This window comes from Oncorhynchus gorbuscha, linkage group LG13, assembly GCF_021184085.1.
Source record: "Oncorhynchus gorbuscha isolate QuinsamMale2020 ecotype Even-year linkage group LG13, OgorEven_v1.0, whole genome shotgun sequence".
Lineage (NCBI taxonomy): Eukaryota > Metazoa > Chordata > Actinopteri > Salmoniformes > Salmonidae > Oncorhynchus > Oncorhynchus gorbuscha.
In genome coordinates, this window is record NC_060185.1 from 49,787,184 (window position 1) to 49,811,320 (window position 24,137).

General features: G+C 44.3%; 1 protein-coding gene across 7 annotated transcripts in view; it reads right to left on the bottom strand.

Annotated features, from left to right (window-relative positions):
* The window catches only part of sipa1l3 (signal-induced proliferation-associated 1 like 3), a 121,110-nt gene that overhangs the window by 45,300 nt on the left and 51,673 nt on the right, over window positions 1-24,137 (bottom strand). For 5 of the 7 annotated variants that reach the window (XM_046294853.1, XM_046294847.1, XM_046294849.1 and 2 more), the window contains one exon: window positions 8,437-8,537. The gene's annotated coding sequence lies outside the window, so the exon portion shown is untranslated. Of the gene's footprint in view, window positions 1-8,436; window positions 8,538-9,173; window positions 9,738-24,137 lie in introns of those variants that run through there. The other 2 variants (XM_046294851.1, XM_046294850.1) reach the window with 2 other exon arrangements.

Genomic DNA, 24,137 nt, shown 5'->3' on the forward strand with positions numbered 1-24,137 from the left:
ATTCTCACCAGGCCTCGAATTTCCCAACAGCATCCCCCTTGTGTGGCCGTAATGCCACGACAAAAATCCATGCCTTTTTGCAGCCAAAGTGGCCTTGTGCCCTTGGGCTGAATATAAGAATTATAATTCCCTTCTCCCTGCCGAGCTGCCCTGCTCGGAAGCAACTCTCACTCACATGGCTCTCTCAGATAATTATTATTAGCCAATGCCCGTCACAGGCATCTCAGCTAAGTAGGGTTCAGTGACCACAAACGCGGTCAGTTGTGCACCAGGGCCTCCTGCTCTTCTTTCTATTCTGGCTAGAGCCAGTTTGCACTGTTCTGTAAAGTGAGTAGTGTACAGTGTTGTACGAGATCTTCAGGTTCTTGGCAATTTCTCGCATGGAATAGCCTTCATTTCTCAGAACAAGAATAGACAGACGAGTTACTTTGTTTCAGGCCAATTTGAGCCTGGAATCGAACCCATAAATGATGATGCTCCAGACACCCAACTGGTCTAAAGAAGGCCAGTTTTATTGCTTCTTAAATCAGAACAGTTTTCAGCTGTGCTAACATAATTACAAAAGGGTTTTCTAATGATCAATTAGCCTTTTAAAATTATAAACTTGGATTAGCTAACACAACATGCACCTGGAACACATGACTGATGGTTGCTGAATGGACCATTATCATGCATCGAAACAGGGGCATAGGGGGAAAAAATACATGTCATCTATACAGTTATATAGCGACTGGAGGACGCTTTTCCCGTGGTCCATTTTCATGCCAGCCAGGTAGGCTATACGCCTGTTGTAAACTGAAGCAATGTGCTTAATATTAGGAAAGTTGTTAAATATAGTAGGCCTAGCCTATAGAACACTGATGGTATCCTCCAATTTTTAATAGAGGCCATCAAAACTCTGTTCTCACTCAATTGCATAGCCTATAGCCTATAGAAATGTTGAGCAACATGAGTTCATGGGCTCTCGAAGTGTATGATTTCCGAAAATATTTGCATGGATGAGAGGGACAACAGAGCGCAGAGTACCAGGCAATTAGCAAATTTGGTAGGCTACTAATGACCATCAGCTGCATCACAGCTTGGAGGAGCCTAATTACCGTGACTAAACAGCCACTTGGAATTGGACTGCCGGTGTGGCAGTAATACGGCCACAATAACAGCCCAGCCCTATGAATTCACCTTTCAGCAGGACAATAACCTAAAAGACAATCCAAATCTAATAATAAATAATATAATAATATATGCCATTTAGCAGACGCTTTTATCCAAAGCGACTTACAGTCATGTGTGCATACAAATGGGTGGTCCCGGGACACCCACTACCCCAAGCGCCATGCTCTACCAACTAAGCTACACTGGAGTTGCTTACCAAGAAGACGGTGAATGTTCCTGAGTGGCCGAGTTACCGTCGAGTTAAATTTACTTGACAATCTATGGCAAGACCTGAAAATGGTTGTCTAGCAAGGATCAAAAACAAACTTGACAGAGCTTGAAGATTTTTTGAGAAGAATAACGGGCAAATGTTGCACAATCCAGATGTGGAAAACTCTTAGACACTTACCCAGAAAGACTGTGCTTCTACAAAAGCATCGACTCAGTGGTGTGAATACTTACGTAAATTAGATGTCTGTATTTCTTTGTCAATAAATGTGCAAACATTTCAAAAAACTGGTTTTCACTTTGTCATCATGGGGTATAGTGTGTAGATGGGTGAGAAACAAATATGTCATCCAAGCCGTAACAGAATGTTGAATAAGTCACGGGGTATGAATACATTCAGTTCCAGGGTCAGTGCCAATACCATATTTACAAAGTGCAGGGATACTGGAGTGGTAGGTTTAGATATGTATAGTGGTAAAGTGACTATGCGCCAGGATGGATATATGATAAACAGAGTAGCAGCAGCATATATAATAATTGTATGTGTGTGTAGAATCAGTATGAATGTGTGTGCGTTGAGTGTGTGAGCATGTGTGTTGGTGTCAGTGTGAGTGAGTGTTTGTGGGTGAGTGTGTAGAGTGTACATAGAGTGAGTGTGAATTAACAGTGCAACAATAAAATAGAATGGTCATTGCGGCAGGGTAGCCTAATGGTTAGAGCGCTGGACTAGTAACCGGAAGGTTGTAAGTTCAAACCCCCGAGCTGACAAGGTACAAATCTGTCGTTCTGCCCCTGAACAGGCAGTTAACCCACTGTTCCTAGGCCATCATTGAAAATAAGAATTAAAGTCATATTTATGTGAAATGAAAAAAAAAAAAAGTCTTAAAATAATTAAGACCCCGGAGTGTCTGCTATAAAAAATAAAATAGGCTTGGGCTAAATGGCTTAGAATAGATCATCCTAAATTGAGAGAGAGAAAAATATTTCTCTGGACATTTTGCGCTGCTTTGGTGAAAATCTCAACTCTCTGCATTGTTCTTCTGAGTTCTGTAAATGTGTTTACAACACATTTATTGATAATATGTTATGCAGGCTATACCAAAGGAATAGGCCACTTGGCATGGCCCTGCTGCGGGTTACCCAGTCAGCTCTTTACTGCCCGGTAACAGTCAAGTTGAAATAGCCTACACGTAGTCTGTCACATCATGTCGTCGTCACCATCGACGATGGCTCTCAATCATCTTCGATATCAGATACTATCGTAATATCGCCCAACCCTACTCTACCCCCTCCTTCTGTCCATTCTCACCCTCCCTCGCCATGTCGTCTTCAGAGAGAAACAGACTAGGATGCACACAACTAGGCTACTTCATACTCAGCTAAGGAAGAGAAGGGTGAAAAGAAAATTGAGGAGAGAGGGGGAGAGGACTTAAAAGTGGGAGAGAACGAAGAGTTGAGAGACTGGGAGGAGGAAGAGAGCGGGAACGTGTTCCCTGAACCACAAAGACTCGCCTTAATATGACAGTCACAAAGAATCAGGCTTCACCACCACCCCGTCGCTATAAAAAGCCTCCCTAGACTCCTAATCTACCACTACTTTATTCAGGGTCTTCTCTTCTCTGCTCAAACTCTCGCTCTAATGTTTTAACTCTCTCTCTTTTTATATGTCCCTCTACCTAGGCTAATCCATCTCCGTTTTATTCCGTCTCTTCTCCCGCTCAAACGCGCTCTCCTCTCTTTCATCGCTCCATCCCTATCGGTTTCTGTCTCTCTCCACTCAGGCTCATGATCCGTCAATCCCTGTTCTCATTCCCATCCCCGACATCTGTCTCCAGTAAACGTATGATCCAGGCCATTTCTCAGTCTGACATCGTTTAATGATGTTAGCTACTGGTACGCGGAAAGGGATGTTTTGTGAGGATCGTAAATCCTTTCCACAGAGTTGCTATTCATCACTCTATTATAACGTTGAGCGATCTCACAAGGCAGAGAGTGAATGACATTTGTGTACGCTCAGCACAATCCTCTGTGATTCACTTTTGGCCTGCGACAGTAGTACACACATATACACACACCATGTACAAAACTCATTCACAGCGAGAATTTATTTTTAGATATATATTTTTTTTTTCATCAGCTGAGAACCAGATGACCTCACAAATGTATCATGTCTTATGTTTTGGGGAAATACAGGCGATTCCTGTTCTGATCCCACTGCTACGGCACAAAGTCTTTCCTTATTCGGCACGGCGGCCGCGATACACTATCAGTCCCAATCCCAGATAGGCTCCAGCTGCAGCACCCTGAGAAAGGGCCCTTTATTCAGCTGGACGGCCGTCAGGAGCGAGTGGGAGTTCTGTCATGTCTCTGGGTGTCCACAACACAGAGTCAAGGCCGACAGACACAGTAGAACTGGGCCAAAACTACTTCGCAAAAGCTGGAGGGAGGACAGACGGACTACCACAGCCACACAACTATACGGGACGTGTTTGGCAAACACATCTCGTTATGCCGAGCACCGATACGTCTCTAATACGAACTAAAAGGTGCAATGCTATTTTGATGTCTTCGCTAGCCTTCACAGTTCTAAAACTGAGAGATGATCCGCCGCAGCCCAAAATAGGAGGTGCAAGAAAAGTCCTCCAGACAGACCTGTTGCAACCCAAGGCACAGAGGATGGCACACAGAGGTGAAAGGGATGAGTTTTTATCCCCAAACAAACAGCAAGAGCTAAGTAGAGATAAATAGGGGAGGCAGAAAATGGCAAGTGCCATAGGAAACATGAAGGGCTTTGAGGCCCCCAGGCAGACACAGCGCTGGCCCCAACTACAGAAGACGTAAAGCAGGAACTGAATGCCTTTTAATTACTCCCAGAGCAATTAGTTAGGCCTCTGAAGATGCTTCCCCCGCCACCTCCCTCTCGGGGTGCCTGTGCACCGCGCAAGCCCTGGCCCACACAACGCAAACACACGCTGGAGCGGGTAATTACTCTGCTCACTCGTCAGAATCACAGAGAGATACGAGAGAGCTACAGCTACCAGAGAAATGACTGTACACGACACGACACGTGCTCCAGGTGGAGAGAGCTGTTGTTACTGTATCGTGACAATGCCAAGTGACCAAGGACAAGAAAAAGTCACTTGTGGAACAGACCGCCTCGCAGGACAATAATGCATTTGAGATAAAGAGGTAGCCTAAGCATAGAATTGTGATATAATTAAGCAATACAATAAGGCCCGAGGGGGAGTGGCATTACATCGGTAACCAGTTTATAATGGCAATAAGGCACCTTGGGGGTTTGTGGTATATTGCCAATATACCACGGCTAAGGGCTGTATCCAGGCACTCAGCGTTGTGTCGTGCGTATGAACAGTCCTTAGCCGTGGTATATTGACCATATAACACACCCACTCGGGCCTTATTGCTTAATTATATAACATGTGGAATACACATTTGGACAGAGGTGAGAAACCCATACACAACAGCAGGTGCTTTCAGATACTTTGATCAAAGACACAAAGGCCTACACACACACACACACAATCCATGACCGTACTACTATTAGGCCGACTCAAATGTAGGCTACGCTATACAAAGACGAGAGTGACAGCTTGAGAGGGTGACAGGCAGTGGTGACCCGAGGAGGGATTCTACAGTAACATAACATGAATAGTCTAATATTAGCTGTGGTGACGGTAAGATGGCGTAGTCGGTTGTGTCGGGAGCAGATGGTGATACATACTGGGTGACTGGCAGACAGCCGGCAGCGACCAGGCGTCACATCACAGCACTGCGATGACAACACACCCTGACAGGACGACAACCCTGCTTCCTGGGACCGACAACAGCTCAGACATACAGGGCTTGGGTCCGTATTCATAAAACGTCTTAGAGTAGGAGTGGTGACCTTGTGATCAGTTTGAGGTTTTATTGAATACATTATGTAGACAAAGGGGACCTGATCCTAGATCAGCATTCCTACTCTGAGACGCTTTATGAATACCAGCCCTGGTATAGATGGACTACAAAAGAGACTGGACTGCGTGGTCTTCATACACAACCCCCAGGGCCGGGGTGGAATATACATTTTGACTAGAAATAAGAGCGGAAATAAATGTAGCCAAACAGTTTGCCAAAATGTTAGCGTCCTTTATCCTTATTAGGAGACAGAGTTGTTGTAACGGGTGAAAACTGTGACCTGATAATGAATGAATAGATGATTAGCGAGTGGTGGAGATGACTAGGACCCTTACTGTCGCTTCAGTGTGAATGGGTAACGATGCAGAAAGTTCAGCTCGGTTATCCTCTGGTCGTTGAAGGGTTCCTGTGGTGAGTCTGTCTCAAGCTGTTCCTGGATTACCAATCTCTCCGGCTACCTGATCTCACCCCACTGGCTTCCTCTGCAACCTGACCACAGCTCTGACTCGAGGGCTGTAACGTTCGAGCTGAAGTGGAGGCTTGGAAAACCTTGCACACACACTGCAGCCCTTGTTTACCCCCCCGTGTCTTGGCGTGTCCTCCATGTCTGCTGTGCTTCCCTACCTGGCAGTGACAGGTCTCGTCAGGCTCTCGGTCTCTGTGCTGCCTCTCCTGGCCCTGCTGTGAAGGTCTCCATTGATTTCCTGTGACATTGTTTTGCACTCGATCCCTGATAACCTCTACTGTCACTGCTGTGGCATACTCTGTCATACAGAAAGAACAGAACACTAGCCTGGAGGAGAAGCCTGGGCAGCGAGCAATACACATACAGCCACGCATGCGTGCCGACAGACACGTGCACTGCGAAAACACATTTGCATTGCGCGCACATGCATATGAGAAGGGTGCATGGGTGGGGAATGAGGGGCGAACTACATTCTTCTCCTTCTCCACTTGGTTGCCTGTGATCTGAAGTAGGGTGAATGGCAGTGGGAGTTTGGAGAGTTGTAGCGACGCGAGGTGGAGATACAGTGAAGGTCTCTACCGTGACATAGGCTTACAGAAATCCTTATATTTATAACATTAGGAGGTAGTAAGGTTTACACATCAGCACAAGGCAATGCGACATCTGAACTTCTCCCCTCTCCGAGTGGATGAGATGAACCCCCACACCTACACACCATTCACCCTACTTCAGCTTTCACGAGGCTTACTGTTACAGCTCATTTCTAAAGCGTGACCAGAGGCCGTCATGCCGAGTAGCGGTACTTTCAACCCCAATCAGAATCAGCTATGTAAATAAAACATCTAAGACATTTGCGGCGACTTCAATTTACTACCACTTTCAATCTACTGCTGTTGTGCAATCTAGCGCTGGGCTTTTCCCCTGGGGTAGGCAGCCACTTTAGAGAACAGGGGGAACGCTCCGACTTGGAAAGAGGGAAAGCTAATAGCAGTCAACTGCATTACTACCTCAAAGTCTGTGGTGTGGCCTAGTGGGACGACAGTGGATTCAGACACAGTACTGGACTTTGATTCAGACCACATTAGGAACATTGGCCGTTAGTTAGTGGAGGGGGGAAATCAATAGTTACATATAACAATATTATTTTTAACTATATAACTAATATATACAATATATATATATATAACACACACACAATATATATAAGGAGCCAATTTGTTTTCAGCACTTTTATTTACAGGACTGATCAACACTCGTTTTCTCACCTAAGCACCTAAGTATCGTGATAATATCGTACCGTGAGGTCCCTAGCAATTCTGTATGGATAAATGACGATACATTTCATAGGAGTGAGTAAGAGGCAGAGGCGAGATCAGAAAAAAGTGGACTTCTCGCAAAAATACCCTCTATTTTTTCCCCCTGAAATTGAAGAAACAACCGTTTACATTCTGAAATTGTTGCTGCTTGACTGCACTGAGCCACCGACATCCCGGGAAGAAGACATCCCACAAGGAATGATGTACTTTTTCAGTCACAATATGCTTTTACCTCGCATGACTTCCATGATATTAATAAAACGAAGCCTGGTTTGTTCTAATGTAAGTCTAACACGCTAGCGTAAACCTAAGAGCTCCTAGCAAGCTACGGTTCAGCTAAACGTCAGCATTCAGCTAGCACGTTGATGCGAGGAGGACACAGAAATGATTTTGTTTAGCTAGTTAACTAGCTAATGTTACCTAGCTGTGAAGCCTATATTATAATATGAATGATACTGTACGATAAAGTGACTGTACTTTTATTCATATGGGAGGGGGTAAACGTTCATTATTGCTATGCTAACGTTACTTGATCATGAAGAATGTTGTTTGCTAGAGAGCTAGCTGTGTATTTTCAGCTAATTTAATGCGTATGTATGAGAAAATAAACTTTTCAGCACGTGCTTGTCAATTGTTGCATTATTCAAGTGTGTAATATGTTTTAGACGAAAAGTTGCTTGGACTGTTAAATAGCTTGGGGCTTACTGACTAGCGGCTACCGTGATATTTACGGTCAAATTTAATCTGCCGACCAAGAATGAGAATTGAAAAGTAGAAAGCGCTTTCGCTCCTCCGACTCTCCATCGCGCGTAGTGGGAACAGGGCCTATGACACAGCCAGACAGCAAACACACACCTTAACAGCCAGGGGGTGAACATTGATAACTGTTACATAACAGAGGATCAGGTGATGCCCCAAGGCTAAGGCAGGTGGCACAGAAGACTTTCAGTACCCCTGATGGGTACATGTGCGTATATACACACTTTCACCCACATGCAATCTCTCAATGAGAGTAGAACCACATAAAAAATGCTGTCAACTTTTAGGCTACAAACAACAGACGCATAGAGGCAGGCACAAATAATTCTAAAGCGCCCCGTGTCGGCTATGCAAACGAAACCCCAAACTCTACTGGTGGCAGGTGGGGTGTTTCACTGAGTATTGAACCAGTCTTTCAAGATGTCATCTGACGGCAATACAACTCTGTAGATAGGGACAAGCTTGCAACACACTTTCCATGACATTCCTTCACTTTTACAGCCAACCACTTATTGCCCTGCCGCTGTAAAATAACGACGTGTTAGTTTATGAAACGCATACGTGCGCACACACGCTGTTGTTACTCATTTAGCCTACCTGAATCGGGCGTGGTCCGTGCGTGTGTGTGTTGACTCACAGGTGAGCAGAGGGGGGGGGGGTCAATGAGGCGGGGAAAGTCTCGATCACAGCTCTGCTGCCTGGAACACAAGAGGAACAAAAGGTGGAAGTTAGAACCACTGTTCTCTGTTATTAGGTAAATAACTACCGCTTTTTACCCCCTTTTCTTTTTTAAAAGTTCAACAGGTGACATTTTGAGAGAGAACCCTAACAAAAGGTTACAGGTAGCCAGAGGAAAACTACACTTCCACAATTCAGAAGAACTAAGCCAAAAGAGAGAAACACAAAGCAAAATGTTCATTTTGCCGCTTTACTTTAGCAGATTCAGAAGGTTTAATTGTTAACCAGTAATAACATTCCAAGTAGGCTGACTAAGCTCTGATAGGGATGGAAGATGTGTGAGGAGGCATTATGAGTGTGTACAGTCTGGCAGAGGGGTGTGTGTGTGTGTAGCTGCTGTAAGTTCCAGGCTCATCAGGCCAGCAGTCAGTCCATTGTATGTGAGGAGGAATGTGGATGCAAGGGACTCTTGTCTGTCTTACAAACACACACAAGTCCTACATCCAAACACTCAATGGCACACGTCAGTCTCCTAAATAGACAAACTCACTAGTTCCCTCTACACCATTCATTAATTAGAACCCAAAAGAGCTGACAATTAAGATCATCTGATCCTCCACAGATAAAACTCAGCTATAAAGCCTCTGTTCATCTACCTCTTCATGTAGCTACGACACTATACATGTCAAACAAAACATTTATTGAACAGATAGGATTTATCGGGCAGCATCCTCTGGCATTTCTCTCCCTCTTTCTGCCTTTCCCCGTCGCTCTTCCTCGCCCTCTTAAGGACTCGACATGCTTCAATTTGAATTCGGCTTGGCTAACAGGACGGGCGTGCTCGCATACTCCCTGAAAATACCTTCACTTAGAAAACCTGAAAAAAGCGGCAATAACACCAGTATTTTCCAATGAAAGAATGTGCATGAAAACAAGTAGTCTCTCGTTGAATGACAACAAAGACTGAATTGAAGAATCTCTGCTGTTGACCAATCACCGTCGAAGGGTCGTCGACTTCGGCTTGCCTCAATCATTTTGCGTGTGCGCCCGAACAGCCCGAAAAAACCCTTAACGAAGTCCAAAATGAACAAAATTGTCACAAAATGGCACCATCATATAAGCACAAACTGTCCCGAACCGTTTCAGTTAGGAAGCATGCGGACGCATTTCCTTCCCATGTCGCTGCGTTGTCTGTATTTCCCCTCACTCACCCTCTTATCTTGTCCTTGACAACTATCCCTCTGTATCCTTGACCCTCCCCGACCCTGCCAATGCCCTGCCCCTCTGTACTTCCTGATTTACTCTTCCGTGTGCCCGGAATGTTCTCCTGAACAATACGACAGCAGCAGCAACAGGGTGAGCCAGGTGACTATTGCACTCAAAGTGGTAGTGCCAGTGCATGTGAGGTCAGTGTGTCGGTGGAGGTTGTCAGACTGGGGGCAAGCAGAGGGTAGGCTACAGAGTAGTGGGATGAGGAACAGGGTTGATGTAGGCTCAGTAAAAAAAAAGGGTGCCGGGTTGCTCAGAACCGGAGTGAGCGATTTGAAAGGGTATTCATGAAGTTTGGGTGATCAAATATGGGTTTGGGCGAGTTTAACTGTTGGGCAAGGTCAACTTTTGTACTCATAAAACACTGGTATACATATTGGCTAATCAAAAAAACATTACAATAAATGGGGGGGGGAAACCAAAACCCTCAAATAACCACCATTCGGCTATACCATGTAATCACATTCTACAACTGGACAAAATACGTTGTTGAAATGGGCAGAGGCTACTTGGTGGCAAATCTCTTCTCATATCCTTACAGGTGGATGCAGCTTCAGTGTGTGACAGGTGTGCTTCTGTAACTGTGTAGCGCGCACTTGGAGCAAACAGGAAGGGGCGGCGTGGGCGTACACGTTGCAGATCAGACCCTATTTTAGATCAGAGTTTTTCATGCTGCGACTGCCATCGGTTGAAACATGCTCTTGAATACAGGGTGGGTGTCGTGGTTTGGCTAATAAAATGTACTAAAATGGGAATCAAATTTAAAATTTAAACTTTCAAAAAATGGTACCACAAAGACGGTTGGAGGTCCACACAGAGAACAGGAACATATGTTGTTTTAAAAATTATACTGTCAACCCTTCATAAGAAACCCATTGAAATCATAGAAAATATAGATAATAGAATAGACAAGACCATTTCAGTTAACGGTGGGTGGACCGGCGGCCATCTTTGAGGTAGTAATTCGTAAAACTTTTTTATTTATTTAATGGCGTACCGGCTATGGTGTACCAGCTAAATTGCAGTGGTCTGAAGTGATAGAAATATAGTAAATAGAATGGATTTAGGATTAAAATAACACCCACCCTGTATTCAAGAGTATGTTGTGTCTCAACCGATGGCAGACACCACATAAAAACCTCAGATGACATAAAATAGGGTCTAAGCTACAACATATACAAATGTGCAAAAGAAAACCGGATTCAGAAATTGTTGGATAAGTGATGGCAGTCATTTTTTGTACATTTATTTCAAGAAATTATAAAATAGTTTGGCAGCCCTGTTTTTAAGCTATTAAATTATATCAAACTCAACCATTTATATATTTTCCAGTGATGAAGATATGGATGTGTCATGGAATGACAGGGTATGCAAAGTGGGTCAACTTTGAGCACCTTCATCTCCTGAATGTTTTGGTATTCAGATCAAAAAAGTGACTTTCTGACCACTTCTTCCATGGACATGTACGGAAGGTTTTGTTCAAATCAAAAAGGATGCTGTCAAAAAAAAGATTGAATTCAAATGGATTTACCCTCCATTAAGTCTAAGTAGCCTAAAGAGGCTAGCTAAGCTAACATAGCCAGCTAGCTATATAGCAAGCCTATTGAGTCTGCATGATGCTGCATCCCCTCACCCCCCCAACTCCATTCAGAATAAATAACAGTCTACCTGTTAGTTGCTCGGCTTTCTCACTTCGCCAACGTTTAATTCCATCATTTTAATTCCATCTTGCATTGCATTAGTGAGCTCTCACTTCCCTTGCTACACATGGAGCTTCTGACTGTAGTGGCGCTCTGATTGGCTGACAAAAACATGTGAACGCTACCGGTCTTCGGACAGAGAAAAAGAGAAACAATATATTCTGAATGGACATTTTGCACTGCTTTGGTGGAATTCTCCGCATGGCCGGGACGATACCAGTATTGCGAAAAACAATAATTAAAACAAAGCAGACGTAACTCTTTGATCCTTAAAAAGCTGCTGTATGAAAAATAGTTTGCTATAGCTTGGGAAATACATAAATGTGAAGCTGGATGACAACATAATGATGTTTGCTTCCAATACTAGGACTGTTTTCCTAAATAAGTTAAATCCGTTTTGTTTCCTTGCCACGATCCTTACATGTAAATCGGGATACTGGTATTGTCCCGGTCCTACTGTCTAGCCTACATTCCTCTATTGCTTTCTTTAACATAATTATTGAAACAAATAGTCTATATAGAAAATAGGAATAGGCTAATTACTCTGAATGTCACGTGTGTGCTGCCCTACTGTACGACTCGGTTCATTAGTGTGGCTGGCTCGTCAAGTTAAAACAAGCTAAACCATCGTCTGTCACATCATGTCGCCGTCACCATCAACGCTGGCTGTCACTCATCGTCGACACTACCGTAATGTCGCCCAACCCTAGTGAGGTTGATTGCACTGAGATGGGTGATGAGGTCAGACACCGCCAAATGCCCCGAGGTGGAGCCCCATTACTGTTTGACAATACAGTGCCAATCAATACCAGCCAATTCAGGTCCGCTTACCCCTTGATGCAGAGCATAATAACACTCTTAGTAAAAGTGTTTGTGGGGAGAGACAGTGTGTGTGTGTGTGCCTTTGAGTGTGTCTCGCGACTAAACTAATGGAGAGTACAGTATCCAGAGCCTAGAGCCAGTCCTGAATATAGCTCTGAGAGTCAGCATTATAGCTGTGAGAGTCAGCAACAGAGATGTACAGCTTAGACTTCTCCCTACCTCCCCCCCAAAATGAAAGAGTGAACACTTTCCAGCCATGGCTAACATTTCAGCCCATAGAGTAGGGTCACTGGTAAGCCTAGAAAAGTTGAAATTGATAAATGCAACACCTAGGGCACATATGTCAGAGTCAAGGCCCGCGGGCCACATCCGGCCCGCGAGAAGGTTTTTTACGGCCCCTGGGATGATCTTGATTTATTATTAGAACCGGCCCGCAGACCGCAGCAAGCCGGCAGCCCGCAGATCTTTTACACGCACCAATACTACATTTCCCACAATGCAACGGTGACACGCACCGAGCAGTAGGCTGCTTCATTTCAATATTTATTGGCACAGCAGTTGTCAGCATCACAGTAAAATTAACTTTCAGATACCCATCAAAAATGGCAAAACGGAAGGTGGACACTGAGAACCGGGGTTTCAAACAAGGTGGGAGTCGGAGTATTTGTTCACGGAGGTAGCTGGAAAACCTGTGTGTCTTCTGTGTGGAGAAAGTGTGGCGGTACTGAAAGAGTATAATCTGAGACGACATTATGAAACGAAACACGCGGACAAAAACAAGAATATGGACATGGAACAAAGGCTACAAAAGGCAGAGGAATTAAAACGAGGCCTCAAATCTCGACAGGCTCTGTTCAAAAAGCCAAATCACAAGGCCAGGCTGCTGTCAAGGCCAGTTTTATTTTGGCAGAAGAGATCGCTAAATCAGCCCGGCCATTTACGGAGGGGGATTTCATCAAAAACTGCATGATTAAAGTTTGTGACGAAGTTTGCCCAGAAAAAAGGCAACTCTTTTTAAATGTGAGTCTGAGCAGAAACACCATTGCCGAGAGAGTAGACCAGTTGTCCATCAATCTAAAAGAGCAGCTTGTGAAAAAGGGAAAAGATTTCATTGCATATTCCTTGGCTGTGGATGAGAGCACCGACATTTCTGACATTGCCCAGTTGTCAATTTTCATCCGCGGAGTGGACTCCAGCCTAAGCGTGACAGAGGAGTTTTTGGCTTTACGTCCTATGCATGGCACAACTACGGGGCATGATTTGTATGAAGAGGTGTCAAGATGTGTAAATGAGATGGAGCTGCCTTGGGAAAAACTCGTGGGTTTGACAACCGACGGAGCACCTGCGATGTGTGGACACAGGAGCGGACTGGTGGGGAAGATACGGGAAAAGATGCAAGAGGAAAACGCGACAGGTGAGCTGACAGCTTATCATTGTATCATACACCAGGAAGCGTTGTGCGGTAAAGCCTTGAAAATGGAGCATGTAATGAGCATCATCACGCGCACAGTTAACTTTATCAGAGCCAAAGGTTTGAATCACCGCCAGTTCAAGGCATTTCTGACGGAGTTAGAAACGGAGCATGGTGATTTGCCTTATCACACAGAGGTGCGATGGCTAAGCCAGGGAAAGGTGCTTCAAAGATGTTTCGAGCTTCGTGAGGAGATTTGTCTGTTCTTGGACAGCAAAGGGAAAGACACAACACAACTCCGAGACGAAATGTTTCTGTGTGAAATGGCTTTTCTGTGTGACATTACGAGTCATCTGAATGCAATGAACTTGCAGCTGCAGGGTCGGGATCGTGTCATCTCTGATATGTACAGTACAGTGAAGGCATTTAAAACCAAACTGACTCTGTGGGAGACGCAGATGCGGAAAGAAAATTTGAGCCACTTTCCCAGCTGCCAGACCATGAAAGAGAAGCTCTCTACCAGTGCGTTCCCGAGCGCACAGTTGGCTGATAAAATAGGTATGCTTGCCGCTGACTTTGTCGCCGATTTGCTGACTTTGAAGCACAAAAAAGCAGGTTGGAACTGCTCGGTAACCCATTTGCTGTTGACGTGGAAAGCTCACCACCAAACCTCCAAATGGAGTTGATTGACCTCCAATGCAATGATGCACTGAGGGCAAAATATGCGGCAGTGGGTGCTGCGGAGTTCGCCCGTTTCCTCCCGACACAATGCCCCAGCTGCGCATCCAGGCTGCTCAAACGTTGTCTATGTTTGGCAGCACATACCTGTGTGAACAACTGTTTTCTTTGATGAACTTGAACAAAACATCACACAGAAGTCGACTTACTGCTGAACACCTCCACTCAATTCTGAGGATTTCCTCAGCTCAGAGCCTTACCCCGAACATTGATGAACTTGTGGAAAAGATGGGACACCACCAAGTATCACCCTCAACCTCAAACAAGTGAACATTACTGTGCAATCACATATTTAGAGTTTTTACTCAGTTCAAGTTTAAAAGTTAAAGTTTAATATTTGTTTTCACTGCATGTTACTTCTCCTTAAACAAAGTGTTGTTTTTGATTAATAGATTTTTGCACTTTATTTTATTGTATTTCAATCCAATTATATTTTAAAAATATTTCAGTTGAGTGGATGATAGAAAATTGCTATTATTGTTTTTTTCTTTGAAGTAAATTTAGCCCACTTTTGCTAAAATAGAAAATATAGGCTACTGATGGTGCCTTGAATACCGGTTTCTTTCATTTAATGTTCATGTTATGGGGATTTTTATATAAAGGAAATTTGTCTTTTGTGTCTGTTGAAAATTAAAGATTACTGACAGAGCCATAAGAAAATATTGCTTTATTTATCTGATCATATTGGAATATATTTGTTAGGTTTTCAGTAGGTTCAATTAGGTTCACTAGACTATATGCGTCATTTAAAAAATTTTCAATGAACATTCGAACAGTCCGGCCCTCGGCTTGTAGCTAAATTTTTTATTTGGCCCTCCGTCCATTTGACTTTGACACCCCTGACCTAGGCCTACCTACCTTCCTATCTAGCTAGCTAGGCCATGGGGCTTACAGGTATGTAGGATAATAGCCTAGCCTACATTGCATTATAAAGCAACATAAAACAAACTAAGACCCTCCATATAGCCTCCTATGCGTGCATGTTTAAATAGGAGAGCAGCTGTATATTTAGTACTGAAGCCATTCTCTGGATGCAGTGCCTGCCAGACAATGACCATCAAACAGCTTAGAGAAAAGGAAGTCAAGCCCAGTGCAGAGGGAGAGAGGTTGTGTGTGTGTGTGTGCGCACGCGTGTCGTGTGTGTGTCACTGGATCAATCCGGAAATCGACCCCATGCTCTTGACTTATGAGTACGCTGACTGGGCTTCTTGGTACCCGTGATCTGTGAAGTGGGCTGTAGCTACCCATGCGAGAGTGTGCATGTACGAGTGTGTGTACACCTGTCTGTGTGTACGGTGTAATATGAACGTGCATGTGTGCCTTGCTGTGTATGGCCGTACAGTAGGCTCAGTGAACAGGAATATGGTAATTTATGTCCCAGTGTGTTAAGAGATAGAGATCATCATCTCCTACAGCAGGGTAATTAAACATCTCTCTCAGTACGCTGAACGCAGTGTGACTGGGCCGGCCTGAATTAGAGACCAGACGCATTTCAAAGAGGACATGGAAATCGTACTTTACATATAATTAGTGGTTGTTCCAGCGCTGCTCTGCTCCATGGTGAGCCACAGAGAGGAGCATGAGCTGGCTGGCTTCCTTCCTCCCGCCTGTCATAGGCATTGTGCTGTGATTTAAATGGATTACTCCAAACTCTGACTGCATTAATATTTCAGAGTGTGAGTGCTACTTAAAAAGTCGTCCCGTATTTTTCTTCTTAAACCAGTTTGAAGAGGAGCCGTTCTAGTCAGCTAATGGGTTTGTCAATGCAACTGTAACAGGCTGACTACACGGCCCACGTCGCGTGCGCGAGCGTTTGCAAAATAAATGTTGAAATCTATATTATGCAATTACTGCACCACACACTGCTCGTGCTCGCCAACGAGTGTATGCATTGCCAAGGGCTAAAATAAAAGTCAGTTCTATTTGTGACGCAGATAACGCTGCAAGTCCTGCCTCTCCCATCTCCTCATTGGTTTATAGAGGCAGGTACCCACGTGCCATCTCCTTATTGGTTATACCCACGTGGGTGACTGAACGACGAACGAGGTCGGTGGCGGTAATGCACCTAATTTAGGAAAGTTACCAATCGCAATATAAAGTCAAGAGAAGAAAAGGCCTGGAAGGAAGAGAGATGATTAGAAACGAGTCGGTTGACCGTTTTATGTGTGGATTAATTGGTGGAGTAGAGGACCTTGTGCAAGCTAACTACCTAAATTGCCATACATGTTTAATGCTTTCAACGTGTCCCCAAATTAATATAATTGGGACAGTTTGTTTTGATATTTTAACCTGCGTGTGGTGATCGCGTTTGGTGACAAAATACATTTTTGCACGATGGCGCACACGCGCAGCCGGTTTGGGTTCCGTGTAAGGGCGTTGTCACACTGTTCTGACCTATAGTTCGAATCTGTGTTCAATTCTTTTTTTAATACTGTATTTTTGGTTTCACATTGTCAAATGAACTAAACATGCCTGAAACAAAACAATTCAAATGATTTGTTTATTGGAGAAAAATGCTCATATTAAATCCATATTCGATTATCAAGAAGCGTAAGGCGTGTATCCCCAACTTCACATTACTTCCACTTTGGTCTTCCAACAACAGGCGAGAGGAAACGGTTCAAGAGCGGCTGCGATGTGAAAAGGCTATATTCAGTAGCCTGTCCCCATGTCCCCTAATCAATAATAATAACTTGAGATTCTGCATGAAAAGTGCTATATCAAATGAATGTATTATTATTATTCAGCATCGGACGTGCTCAATTACACTGCTCCTCACAGAATGTTTAATAGATAAATCAGGCTATGGTAATGCTCGCAGTCAAGCAACCAATACTACTGCGTCCTCACCAGCAGCGAACTGAACCACAGCACAAACGGAATCGGACTGAGTTAACCCTTTTTGACAGTACCACGGTGCGTTTAGTGCGCTGCTCCAGAGTGCGGATAGCGTTTGACACCAGTCCAAACAAACCGAACTGAGGGGGAAAACGTGCCAGAGTTGGTGTGAAAACCAATTTTGTGTGAAAGCCCCATGATAGATATAAGTTTTGGTGTAATCATACCCTGGCTGACTTGGCCTGTACAACGTCTGCTGTTCTTTACCCTGGTGGAATGGGTAGACTTTTAGCTGTCTGAGGTCACTGCCATAGTTATATGAATTCATTTCTGTTAGGGATGGGCACGTTTATTCTAATATCTGAACCGACATTAGTATTCAATTACTTGGGAGAATGCAAAGAGTGTGCATAGCTGTCATCAAGGGAAAGGGTGTCTACTTTGAAGAATCTAAAATATATTTAGATTTGTTTAGCCATTTTTGGGTTACTACATGATTCCATAGGTGTTATTTCATAGTTTTGATATGTCTTCACTATTATTCTACAACGTAAAAAAGAAAGAAAGAAAAACCCTTGAATGAATAGGTGTGTTCAAACGTCTGACGGGCACTGTATATAAACAGGACTAACTTAACAACGAAAAGGCTTTGTTACACAGCCTACAAGAATAACCATAACATTCAACATAATAAAAACAAGTTGACAGTTTTTATTAGAGTGCCCCATAAAAAGAAGCACTTGTAGCCTACACATACGGTATACCGAAACTTCTGTACCCCCCCCCCCCATACAGACTAGAACGTCCATACAGACTAGAACACATTTACAATATAAGACGATACCGGTAGCTTCCAGCTATAATTGTAGGCTACATTTCCTTGCTAGCTTTACAGCTGAATTCACGACCCTAGTACTTTGTTTGTGATAATATGCAAACCATAAAGCAAAAATATTCTGATTTTAAAGCGGATTGTCACCAAAAACGTAATTAATTCACTTCTCCCTCGCCAACAAAAACGTATTCGTCTCCCTTGCCTGCCATCTGGTTTCCACTACATTTCAAAGTCAGATTCCACTGGCACATACAGCACACACTATTATAAAAGAGATTGCTTCTATGCAAATGTTGTTGATCAGTACAGTAAAATAATATGTTCTCCTAGCTCCCTCCCTCCCCAGAATGCATCGAAAAGTCAATGGCACTGGTGGTCAGTTATAAAGTGCTTGGTTCAAAGCACCTGCATATCCCGCTATAGAACCAGCGATAAGGAACACTGCCCGGGATCAAAACTTTATCAGCGAGACGGTAGGCGTGTAGTGCATATCAAACCGTCTCTATCTCTAACAGCGCCTCCATCGAGAAAAGCAGCCGTCGCTATTAACCCCAAAAGTGTGCTGGAAACCCCTGCAGAGAAGGGTGGGCAGCCCCATTCATACTCAAACACGGGGAGGTGAGATTGCCATGCTTTCATCATTTCCTTCCCCCTATTCCCTCTCGCTCCTCTTCCCCTCCGGCTCTATTTGAATGGAAATAAGAGGGTTGAGAGAACCCCTCCCTCGGCTGGATGTCTCTCCAGTGTGTGACGGGTTGCACTGCGTTCTCTCTGCCTGCAGTAGGGAGAGGGATACTGCTGTGAGAAGTACCAGACTAAATCACATGAAAAGCAGGTCAAAGGTAAAATTGCTGAATACAAGGAGTAGATGGAAGCCCTTATCCACTGATGGAAATGGACAGGTGGGGTAATTATCTGATCCTAGATCTGGGGTAAGGGGCCCCGCCACCATATACCATTCGCAACCTCAAGGGTTGGTGAGGATGGGGAATGCTGTGTTGTGTATGTACTGTATGGATACAACACTCCGTTCACTGCTGGATTGCTGTGCTGCCGGTTGCCATGGGAACCAGGGGCACACAGACAGAAAGAGTTGCGATGTAGGCGTGAGGCGGTGAGCATTCAGAACACACAACCTGAGCGATAAATAAAAGATGTCCTGTCGTCCACCCCGCAATATGTCAATCAATCACAAAGGTGTCGTCGTCACTACATGCAGGGGAAGGGGGACCTAACATGCATGCACACAGACACACACACACTCTGCAGAGGAAATGCGGTCAGCCTCCCACTTGCACACTCGCACCAGATTCACCTTTGTTATTAGAAGACGCAAAAATGAAAATAGCCAGAGAGAAAGAAGAACGCAGTAAGTTTGGAACCTGGTAGGACTACAGTCAGAGAAGAGCCAGTAAAAGGAAACAGAAATTAATGGACATTGAGAAACGCACGGGAACACAGAGGAGAAATTTGGTGAGTGGGATACAGTTGAAGACGAGGAGAGAGCAGAGCCTGGCAGACCAGGAACTCGGTGATGAATCAGATCGGTAGAGGAGAGATTGCCTCAAATTGAGGCTTCAGAGTGATGCATCACAGAGCTGCTGCTCCTACAGAGGCCCAGCAGTCCTTGACCCCACCTCCTCTCTGATCTCCCTCCCCCTTTTTCCATGCATCATCTCTCACCCTCTTCTTCTATCTCCTGTGATCCTTGAATCCCTCCTCTCTTTCCTCCCAGCTGGCCTCCTCTATCGCTCTGTGTGAGAAGGATTCTTTAACAACCACACGCTGTGCTGCTTTAAAAACGCAAGCCGTGCTGCTTTAAAACCACACAATGCAACGTGTTTTAAATTGCTCTACATTCTTCAAAAGGCGATGGTAATCGTACTCTTAAATACGCATTCATCTGTTACTTGTGTCTGTTTCCCCTAATATAATCTACTTGATATATCTTCCTTTATTATTTTTCCCTAACGTAATTGGAGTAAACTAATAGACAACAACTCTTAGGCTTCTACTTCCAGCTTATACATACTGTATACATTTTACGGACACAATCTATTTGACAATAGTTATATTTTGTTTGTTTTTAGTCCCATCCTTCAGCTACCCTCAACCCCTCACATCTCTCTCTGAAGACCATCCAGTTGATTTATATTTGCCATACATTTGTACAACTGTGTTGTTTCACAAAAGTTCAGAACCTTTCTATTCTCATAGTTTCTACAGATTGCAAATGAAAGATAACATTTTTTGCTAAGAGTTTTATTATATTGTTGATCAATTGACTATGACTTTTCAAATCACCCAGCAGTGCCATTTGCAGAGTTAGCTCCAGGTAAATGTTGCAATTCAGTCTTTCCTGAACCTGCGACCAAAAACAAGCTACAAATAGACAGTATATATATATATATATATATATATATATATATATATATATATATATATATATATATATATATATATATATATATATATATATATATATATACATTCTATTGGTTGCAATACATTTGGATAATAAATTAAATTGGAAAAAGGTTTTGAATCCGGCGTTGTTTTTTGTATCAGTGCCATGGAATCGGTACGTTGAAAATCTCTTTCCTACTATTTTGCAATCAATTTATTTATTTATTTTTATATAACCTTTATTTAACTAGGCAAAGCAGTTAATTAAGAACAAATTCTCATTTGCAATGGCAGCCTACCCCGGCCAAACCCGGAAGAAGCTGGGCCAATTGTGCGCCGCCCTACGGGACTCCCAACCACAGCTGGATGTGACGCAGCCTGGATTCGAACCAGGGACTGTAGTGATGCCTCTTGCACTGAGATGCAGTGCCTTTGACAGCTGTGCCACTTGGGAGCCCTACATGGCACAGCTGTCCATTTTTTGGTCCCTAAATTAAACTGGTATACTTTATCACAATTTTCAATTTTGGTCTTTAATGCAGGGCCAAGTTCCTTACTTTTCTCCCCTTCCACTTGCCTCTTTCATTTTTGCGGTAATGCTGCAATTAGTTGGTTGTAATTTTAGGTAGAGCAGACATTTCCATATAATTTTGTTACCTGCATGTGTGACTGACAACTCCACCAGTCCTATTTATGATATCATTTATAAAGATAGCTTTGTAAAAAAAATAAAGCTATTTCCAAAAATAATGCTTTACATTTATATCAATTAGTATATTGGAGTTTAACCATTTCTCATATTCTATATGTATTATGATGTTCCAAACATATTTTTCATAATATTCGTTCTGTCTTTTCTGGTGGACTAAACAGAAATTGCAACCAACATATGGTGAGCAATATGTTTGGAACTTCGAATCGCAATTAAAAATCACAGCATCAAATCTTAATACATATAGAATCGTATCTGCACCTAAGTATCGTGATATCGTATCATGATGTCCCTGGCAATTCCCAGCCCTAATTCTAACACATATTCCAGACACGGTTTGAAAGACAACGGGGCTATGCTTGTACACTGAGCAGGAGATCATAATCCCAGTGTCTCAACACAGTACACATGGTTTCCAGAGTAACACCTACCCATTCTCCTCGGCCACACAGGGGTGACGAGTGGCGCCAGGTAGGTAGGTGTCAACACACACAGGGGTGACGAGTGGCGTCAGGTAGGTAGGTGTCAACACACACAGGGGTGACGAGTGGCGCCAGGTAGGTAGGTGTCAACACACACAGGGGTGACGAGTGGCGCCAGGTAGGTAGGTGTCAACACACACAGGGGTGACTAGTGGCGTCAGGTAGGTAGGTGTCAACACACACAGGGGTGACTAGTGGCGTCAGGTAGGTAGGTGTCAACACACACAGGGGTGACGAGTGGCGTCAGGTAGGTAGGTGTCAACACACACAGGGGTGACGAGTGGCGTCAGGTAGGTAGGTGTCAACACACACAGGGGTGACGAGTGGCGCCAGGTAGGTAGGTGTCAACACACACAGGGGTGACGAGTGGCGTCAGGTAGGTAGGTGTCAACACACACAGGGGTGACGAGTGGCGCCAGGTAGGTAGGTGTCAACACACACAGGGCTTATTACCATCTACCTGCTGCTTGAGGAGCCAGCAGACAGACTGACTGACACACATTCTAATAGTGGGGGTTACACTTGACCTGAACCCCTCCCCCGCCATAAGGACGATAACATTAAGTCATGAGTCATGATGACAAACCATTGTTTAGGCTAGGTCAAGGAAGCATAACGATGGGGTAGGTAGACATAACAGAAGCCTACTAGCTTACTTAAGTAATGCTTGTGAAATAATGACCAAGCTCCTCCGCCCCTGCGCTGTTGGCCTGAGGTCCTCCCTACACGGTCTGGGAACAACGGGCCAGCGGGGTGTTTTAGACCCTCACAGCTGCTGCTGTTCCCATGGAGGTGTTCCTCCCAGGAGAAAACATGGGGATAGTGTTGTGCCGCACGGATTAGCCCCTAAACAGATTTTAGGCTACTCTCAGCCAACAGGCATAGTTGACTACTAGGCATAAAAAAAAAATGCATGGCAGAAATACGGGGATTTATTTTGTCTTTCCGGCATGTGCCATCTTTTCCCTCTGGCATAATTTTGGAAAACAATCTTTACGGCCCATCAACAAAGCCCAGATCCAACTCACAGGCTAAATGCAACACAGTGACAAACAGTAGCCCACTCTCTCTCAACATGCGTAGGAGCAGTGGCTGCTGAGACCCCTTAAAAAGGGGACATTCCTGCTGTCAAACCGCATTCTGCTCTGACTGAGTGCCGAGTACGGCCATCGCATTTCCATTAGGGACGTGGAAGGAAGTGGAGATCTGGGGGTCTTTTAGAGGCTCTTCCTGTAACCGTATCACCCTAGTGACAGGCTAATGAGGCTAAATGATGAGGCTTTAGGAAGAAAGGGTATCCCGCAGGGAAAGGAGGACAAACCCCAACAAAGACATACAATAGTCACAGAGTCAGTTGTTCCCCATGACGTGGCCCCTTCTAACATGATGTCTATCTAGTCAGTGGTATCAGCGTTGTTTCTCAAGGGACCCAGAGGAAAAAAGGGCAACGGGCAGTTTATAAAAAGCTGTAGTTTCATTTCAACCATCTAAATGATTGAAACATGCCGTTTGTTCGGTCCCAGGGCCACGCTATCCACCCCGCAGCACAGACCAGATCAGTGGGGTCAATCACAGATTCAAATACACATCATCCAACACATTTAAAACAGATTCAAACCCCACCACAAACACTGCTTTCGAGGAAACACAGATGGGATTTTGGAATAAATATTTTGGGCCAGTGAGAAAGAGGAATATTGTGGCTGGACTATTTCTATATGGGTGGTGAGATGGGCATATGATCCGTACCTTAGACGTCAATGCATTAATACGTCATCGCCGATGCCTGGGAACGTGATCCCTACCATAGACGTCAATGCATCATTACGTCATCAGCAATGCCCTGGGAACGTGATCCCTACCATAGACGTCAATGCATCATTACGTCATCAGCGATGTCCTGGGAACGTGATCCCTACCATAGACGTCAATGCATCATTACGTCATCAGCGATGCCCTGGGAACGTGATCCCTACCATAGACGTCAATGCATCATTACATTATCGGCAATGCCCTGGGAACGTGATCCCTACCATAGACGTCAATGCATCATTACGTCATCAGCGATGTCCTGGGAACGTGATCCCTACCATAGACGTCAATGCATCATTACGTCATCAGCGATGTCCTGGGAACGTGATCCCTACCATAGACGTCAATGCATCATTACGTCATCAGCAATGCCCGATGATCCCTACCATGGCCAATGAACGTGCCTTGGGAACGTGATCCCTACCATAGACGTCAGTGCATCATTACGTCATCAGCGATGCCTTGGGAACGTGATCCCTACCATAGACGTCAATGCATCATTACGTCATCAGCGATGCCTTGGGAACGTGATCCCTACCATAGACGTCAATGCATCATTACGTCATCGGCGATGCCCTGGGAACGTGATCCCTAC